This window comes from Arvicanthis niloticus, chromosome 17, assembly GCF_011762505.2.
Source record: "Arvicanthis niloticus isolate mArvNil1 chromosome 17, mArvNil1.pat.X, whole genome shotgun sequence".
Classification (NCBI taxonomy): Eukaryota; Metazoa; Chordata; class Mammalia; order Rodentia; family Muridae; genus Arvicanthis; species Arvicanthis niloticus.
Window position 1 is genome coordinate 30,739,341 of NC_047674.1, and position 7,362 is coordinate 30,746,702.

The 7,362-nt window shown below is 47.0% G+C and overlaps 1 protein-coding gene across 2 annotated transcripts in view; it reads right to left on the reverse strand.

Moving 5' to 3' along the window:
• Nucleotides 1-3,645, reverse strand: part of Cnga3 (cyclic nucleotide gated channel subunit alpha 3) — a 42,420-nt gene extending 38,775 nt beyond the window's left edge. Inside the window, exons 1-2 of one of the 2 annotated variants that reach the window (XM_076915053.1) lie at nt 3,461-3,645; nt 2,345-2,436 (exon numbers count right to left, since the gene is read on the reverse strand). The gene's annotated coding sequence lies outside the window, so the exon portion shown is untranslated. Of the gene's footprint in view, nt 1-2,344; nt 2,644-3,460 lie in introns of those variants that run through there. The other variant, XM_034521696.2, reaches the window with a different exon arrangement.
• Between the last annotated feature and the right edge of the window lie 3,717 nt (nt 3,646-7,362).

Sequence of the window (7,362 nt, forward strand, 5' to 3'; positions counted from 1 at the left end):
CGGGACAGTGACATGGCATGGTGGGTAAAGACGATTGCTGCTAAGTCTGAAGACCCGAGTTTGACTTCCAGGGTTCATATGTTAGAAGGAAAGAACAGACTGCTCCAACAACCAATTGGAAGTATTACTTAAGATTTGCCCAAGCTTTGATTCAGAATGGCCAAATAGCCCATCCCAAGTCACCTTGTGGCAGAGCTAAACAGTGAGCAAGCAAAAGCTTGTCTGACCTTAACTCCTGCACAATCATATGGCAGTTCAAGTCCTGCAATTTAGGTCCTGCAAATAACAGAGGGGGTTCTGGGAGTTCACTGCCACGTGGGGTGTGGGCTCTGTGAAGGGTGCTGCATGACTAAAGGGGAGATTTCCTAGGGGGGAGGAGCACTGTCTCTGTCTCAAATGCCACGGTACTATTCTGAAGCAACTGGAGGCAGGCTTCAATCCCTGTCTAGATTGATACTTGGAAGATTGTCAGAGCCAGCTGGCCACTGAGCCAAGATTATGAGCCTTCCCTCCCACAGTTCCTTACTGCCTCACATGCGGCTTTTCCAAGTCTGTTCAGTTACCTAAAGAAATAAACCAGAGATACCTTCTGCCATGTCCACCATTCCCTGATTCAGAAATGGCTCAAGGACTTGGCAGATGCTAGGGGCTCACCTAGGCAGTGGGTATATAGTTGAGAACCAGATAGAGGCAGCTTCTTAGCTGCTTTTATCTGTCTAGAGCCTGGCACTTAGGATAGGGAGGTTCTCAATGAGTTTGGGATGGATGGGTGGATGGATGGATGGATGGATGGATAAATGAATGAATGAATGAATGAATGAATGAATGAATGAAACTTTAGATGTGGTTGCAAGGTCCTTTTGAAAGATGGCTCTAATCATATTTCTCTTCTCAGGAACCCATGATGTAGAGCCCCAAAACATCATAGCATCAATGCTGCATGAGCCCCAGGCTAAGCCCCTGCAATGTTGCATTGTGTTTCCAGGCTTCCCACTCTCAACCAGTCAGTCTCACACTTCTGCTTTATAGGTACCTCCCCCTAAGAGAATACTTTTGCTTTTTCTCAACTTCAACTTGCAGTTACTTTCAAGGTGACCTTCCCTGGGAGAAGGCCCTCTGACAGGAACAATCCTCAACATCTGTTTAACTTCAGGGCTGTTGCTATGTCTACTTCAGTCCAGAAAGGAGGCTACTCACAGGTGCTATGAGACTCATCTCTCACACTGCTCAGGGAAGTCCCCCAAGGCAGAGACTGTGCCTGCTTAATTAATTTAATTCTGTTTTTCCCACTGAACTTTGTTTTATACTAAGGAGTCATCAGTATGAAATAAGAGAGGCCAGAGGGAAGTCCCAGGGTGTGTAATGGGGGGAGTGGTATAAAGAAAAAGACCGACCCATCTCAACCTTCCCCCTTTCTGGTGGGGGTGGGGATAGTGAGTGTTCAAGTGGGCAGCATGCTGGAGGTGGGTCAGAGCAAGGCTCTGGGACCTGGTTATTGTTATCCTTCAACTCCTGTAGGAAGTTGGCAGCCAGAGTGATCTTCCAGAACTAGAGAAGAGCCTGTGCAGCTTCCAACTGTTTACCTCTGGGTACCATGGCAACCTGAGACTGGTCACCATAACAACCCCATTCTTAACCAGAAGCACATCCTGCAGCTGACAGTGAATGAGAACGGAAAAGGCATAAAATCAGGTGCATCAGAGGCAAGATGCACACAAAGTCCTGGCCAAAACCCCAAGGAAAACGATTGATACCTTGTGCCATACAGACAGCCGTCAGAGAGCAACCATTTCTGACATCAAGACCCCCTTGGGGGTGGAAAAGGGGTTGAGGAGGAAAAAGAAACAGAACAAATTTCACATCCATCTCCACTTACACCAGAGGATCCCTCAGAACTCAGCTGAAATCTTGACTATGTTCCACATGATACGACTAAATTTCCTACAGCCAGACTCTTGGTATAAAAGTTTGGTTTGGTCATGATATGCACCTCCCTCTCTGGGTCCAACTTTCTACAGACTCCCTTCCCCATGAATTCTCACTTAGGGAGGTGTGGGCACCAAAGCACAGTGCACTCAGTGAGTGTCATGACCAGACAACTGCATCCCTGCTTGTTTCAATGAGTGATGTTGTACGAGGTAGAAGATGACCCACAGAGAGTGTTGGCACAGAGCTGGGCTCCCTGTTATGGGATGGTGTTTATGAACCCAGGTGGCGGGACACTGTCCAAAGCTGTGAGGTATTGGGGATGGTGAAGCAGACCCCAGTCTCAGCCCAGAATAAGAATTGATGATGATTACCCAGGGTAGCACTACAGGGAAAGCCCTGAGCAAATGGATCTCACCTGTGAGGCTCAAGAAGGCTGCAGGCTCCACACCACTCTGCTTAAGTCCCCTTCTTTAAAGAGACAAGCTGTGCCTAGGAAGGCACTTGCTTCTGAGGATCAAAGTCCCAACAGCATCAGAGACAGAGAAAATGAAGGGAAAAAAAAAACCGGATCAGCTCTCCCCGATTCCTAGCTCCCCAGTCCCAGCCCAGGGTAGCCAGTAGTAGATCAACAACCTGAGGTTGTCAAGGGTGGGCTGGGAGTGGAGGAGGGGTGGAAGACATCGGGAGTCCGGAGTTATTGAGGAAATTCTGAGGACTGAGCCTGACACTTTATCAGATAAGCGGATTTTAAGGGATCAGGGGCCACCAACCCTAACTCTAGCCACTAAGCCTGCTGGCCCTGTGGCTAAGTCGGGTATACATTTTTCTTTAAAAACAAAACAAAACAAAACAAAACAAAACAAAACAAAACAAAACAAAACAAAAAAAAAAGATTCTTCCTTCTTAAGTAAATTCCTCACTCCTTCCTCAGTCCACCTGTCTCTTTCTCTTTGTCTTTCTAGGCTGAGTAGGGTTTGGAAGAGGTGGCTCACATCCCCTGCATGCTGCCTCAGGGTGACTCCAAATCTTTGACCCTAGTGTCCCCGGTGCAGTTTTGGCGCTGGGAGACTCAAGTACGGTGAGCCAGAGGGACGAGATGGACCTTAAGCCCCTTCCTGATTTAAAAGCAGTGAAGAAGCTGCCTCTGAGTACACTGTGGCTGGAGAACTTATGGCTGGACCCGGTCCTGTCATGGTAGAGCCAGCCCAGCTCTTTCTGTTTGGCTACTCGACGGCTTAGCGGGCTTAGCTCAGCGAGTCTACAGAAAGGGGATGCTTATAGGGAGCACTGAGGACGCTTGCTCTTGTTCCAAGCGCACTGGAGGGGTGTCGGGGTGGCCCCTATGCCTGCAGAGACAGGCGGGAAGGAACTTGTTTCAGCACCGTGGGCTGCGGACAGCGCCACAAGTCTCACACACGGACTGCCTCAGCGGTAGAGCAGGGATCCAGCCCGGACTCCTTGTTTCCAGCGCATCTCACAATGCATGAGCATCTTTCAGCTCAAACCCCCCCCCCCCCCATTGAATCCTTACCCCGTCAAAGTTTGAGCTTCTCGTTGCACCTGGATCTGAAGAATGTCTCTTCTCTCTGTTTGGGCTCTGGGCAACAGCTCTGACTTCTTTTTCCTGCTTTTCAGCTCCCTGTCTCCAGGATGGTCTTCTGGGGCGAGCGGGCGGAGTAGCCCGTTAACTCCTTTGACTGGGAGAGTCAGCTGAGGCGCCTGAGATTCAAAGGAAGCCTAGAGAAAGGCAGAAGCCTCGCTCGCTTGTATCCAGAGGAGGAGTGGCAGGAAGCAAGAAAGCAATAGTCCAGCTGTCGACTTTGGACTTTTCTCCTGATCTCAAGCGGCTACCACAGACGGCTCCCAGTAACCTACACTAAGTAAGGACAGTTTGAAGTTTAAGCTAGGGGTGTAAGGGGGTGTGTGTGCATGTGTGTGTGTACTACACTCATCTACAATGTACAATTGTACAATCTACAATCTTAGTGATGCTTTTAGAAACAAGTTTCTCTTGGGATGCATATTCTTGCAGGTTTTTTGGTTTTTTTTTTTTTTTTTCCTCTACCACACTATATTCTAGACCAGTGGTTCTCAACTTGTGAGTTGTGCAACCCCTTTGGAGGCCAAGAGACCTTTTCACAGGTGTCGCATATCAGATCTCCTTCATATCAGGTATTTACATTACTATTCTTAATGGTAGCAAAATTATAGTTGGTAGCAATGAAAACAATGTTATGGCTGGAGATCACCACAACATGAGGAGCTGTATTAAAGCATTGCAGCATTAAGAAGGTTGAGAGCCGCTGCTCTAGACTCACAGAAACAAAATTTAAAACCCACCACCCAGCTAGTAGTTCTTACTCTATATTGAATTCAGAGGGACTTAAGCTTTCCTTGAGATAAAAGAGGGTTTTTTTTTTCCCAATAAGCCTGTGCAGTTCCTGAAACTAGATTTATGTACAGTGGGTGCAGGTGAATAGGACAACGTTGCTAAGAATGGTGACCTATGGGACAGAATATTGCCTAGTATGTGTGAGGCCTTGCTTTAATCTCCAGCTGGGAAGAGGAGAAGGAAGGGAAGGGGGAAGAAGGGGAGAAAAAAGAGGGAGGAGGAAGGGAAGGAAGAGGAAGAAGAGGAGAGAGAAGGGGAGGAGGTAAGAGGAAGGGAAGGAGGAAGAGGGGGAGGGAAAGGGGGAAAGAGGAAGGGGAGGAAGAGAAAGACAGGAGGATGAAGAGGAGGAGAAGGAAGAGGAGGAAAGACTGACCCCCCCATCTCTCTATCACTGACAGTTGCCATCTCTGTCTCTGAACCCCTGGAACAGGTCCCCAGAAGTAAACTGAGCTTTTTCGTCTGACAAGAACTGGGCAGTGTCTTGAGTTCCAGGCTCTCACGACCAATACCACAAAGGAAAAAAAAAAGTGCCACAAAAGCAGATTCTACAGTAACCAGTCTGCTGAAACTTCTCCAAGAAGCTTCTATGAAGTTTCCTGGAAACACCCATCAAAATTGCCTTTTTATGCAGCAGATTTCTCACTTGAAAAATAAGAATTAGGACAAACAGATAAGTGTGTACACATGTGTGCCCCTGCACACTCATCATAAAAATAGGAAGCAAAGCCTAGAAAAAGATTCTCTGGAGGAATCTCTGACTTGTTTAGATTCAAGAGAGTCAGATAAAGAATGAGCAGAAACACAAAGGAACATATCAGTGCTGGAGCCAGTTGTGGCAGCACACACCCATAGTCCTGGCTCTTAGAAGGCTTGCGGACTCGAGGTCGGAGGGCAGCCTGTACTGCATGCCCTTAGTCACTGTGGCTCAGAATTCCAGAAGACAGAATGACAAGGACAAATAAAACAAGCCCAAGGCAAAAACCAATCAACCAAATGGAAAACATTTCAAGTCAAAGCCATGAACATGGGTGGGGTAGAGACTGCTTGTTTTACTGTTCATGTTCCAAGAAGGAACTTGAAATTAATCCAATACATGAGAAAACATAAATTTGTAAGACTTGACTTCATCAAGAGGCTTAGTGTCTGCATACCAGAGAGTTTCTGACGCATTCCGTGCAATTGTTTTGTCTTTGCCATCAGGAAATGATTCATTCTTTTTCTAATATCAGTGATTTATGTTACAAATGGAAACTGTTCTTCACTGGCTCATCCTCAGGGAAGAAGGAAGCAGATGGGTGTCTTCTGTTGTCTGGAGTTGTTTCAGAGCTCTAAATGAATTTTAAAGCCCCAGTTTGGAAAATGCAGTGGTTAACACAATATGACTTTTGGACATCATCCTGTAACATGAAGGTCCCCTTGTCTGCTGGTTGCTGAAACACACACCACTTCTAAGACTCGAGGAGAGGTGCAGAAAATAAGACCTTATGGAATTCTCGATGAGATGGAGAGGTTTACTGCATCTGATGAGGGAGAAGGAGCACGCCTGTGCATGGAATTGGCCCTTAGGTATTGACATGTGTGGCACTAGTTATCTCTGAAGAACTTACGCTACTGGAAAAAAAAAAAAAGGAACAGATAACCTGGGGCAGGCAATGATTAGACAAAGGGGTGTTTCTGTGTATTTGACTGCAGGGGCATCTAGTAGCAAGGTCCTAGGACACAAAAGGTCCAGGTTTGGCTCAAGACCTATTCAAGTGGAGTGTTCTCTGGGGACATGTAGGATGCAGTCATTGCCAAGCTGTCCCACAGGATGCCCCAACTGCCCTACGGCACCAAGAGACCCAGGAAGGGTATCTTCAGAAATGCCAAGTTGAGTGTCAAAAGAGATCATAGAAGGGGACTGTAGAGAAAGTGCTGCCTCCTTTATTCTGACAGGGCAGTGAGATCAAGAAGAGAACACAGGGACCAGGTAAGTTGTGAGCAGCTTGAGCCTCAGGCAGGCCATGCCAGGGAGTCAGAGAAGGGTCTGTGGGGGGTCAACGTAGCACCCAGCCACCAGGAGCAAAGGGAAGCTAGGACGAGGGTTCCTGGCATGACCGGTTCTATCCAGCTGTGAGTTAGATGCTGTCATCTTGAGAGGATGGGCAGTAGCCACACCCAGAGGGCTTGGATCTGATCGTAAGTAAGCACATGTGTGATTCAGGGGACACCCTATTGAGTCTTAGCTTTTGAAGTTTAGGATAAGCACAATGATCTGCATCGTCTTCTGAGATTTGTTGTCATCAATAGTAAATATTAGGTTAGTGGGATTCAGAGATGTTTTGTGTAGCTTTCATTTATTCAGTTTCATTGTGTAAATAAATGTGTGTGTTATGCTTGCACGTACACACATGTGTGCCCAGGTACCCATGCCTGTCTGTGCATGAATGGAGGCCAGAGGTTATTGCCAGGTGTTGATCTCAATCTCTGTTCATCTTATTGTTTAGGCAAAGTGTCTCATTGACCTTAGAGCTCAATTTTTTGGCTGGACTGGCTGGTTAGCAGTGTCTGAAAATCCTCCTGTCTCAGCCTTCACAAGTATTGGGGCCGCAGGTGCAAGCCGCTGTGCCCAGGTGCTAGAGATTCAAACTTAGTCCTCAAACTCCTGTAGCAAGCACTTGGCTCATCTTCTCAATGCCTATAATTCATTGCTTACTCTGTGTGCAATATATATTGCTTTAAAAGAATACAGCAGAAAGAGAATTGATGTTTGTTTTTTGTTTTTTTACCATTCTAATTATGTGAAATCTTCTAGTTCAAACAAATTTAGATGTTCCAAAGACCTGGTATTTACAGAAGATTGACTCAAAAGCACTTGGGTTGTACCCCTGGGTGGGCCAAAGCACAGGTATTTCTGCCGGTGCCACGAGGCTCTTCTGGCTGTGTAGAAGAACACACACTCTGATAAGGGGATAACCAGATTAGCAGAAGATGAGCGGCACTCTAAGCAGCGAGCTCAGCCAGTGGTAAGGGGAGGGGCAGTGGGCTAGTCTAGGGAGAGG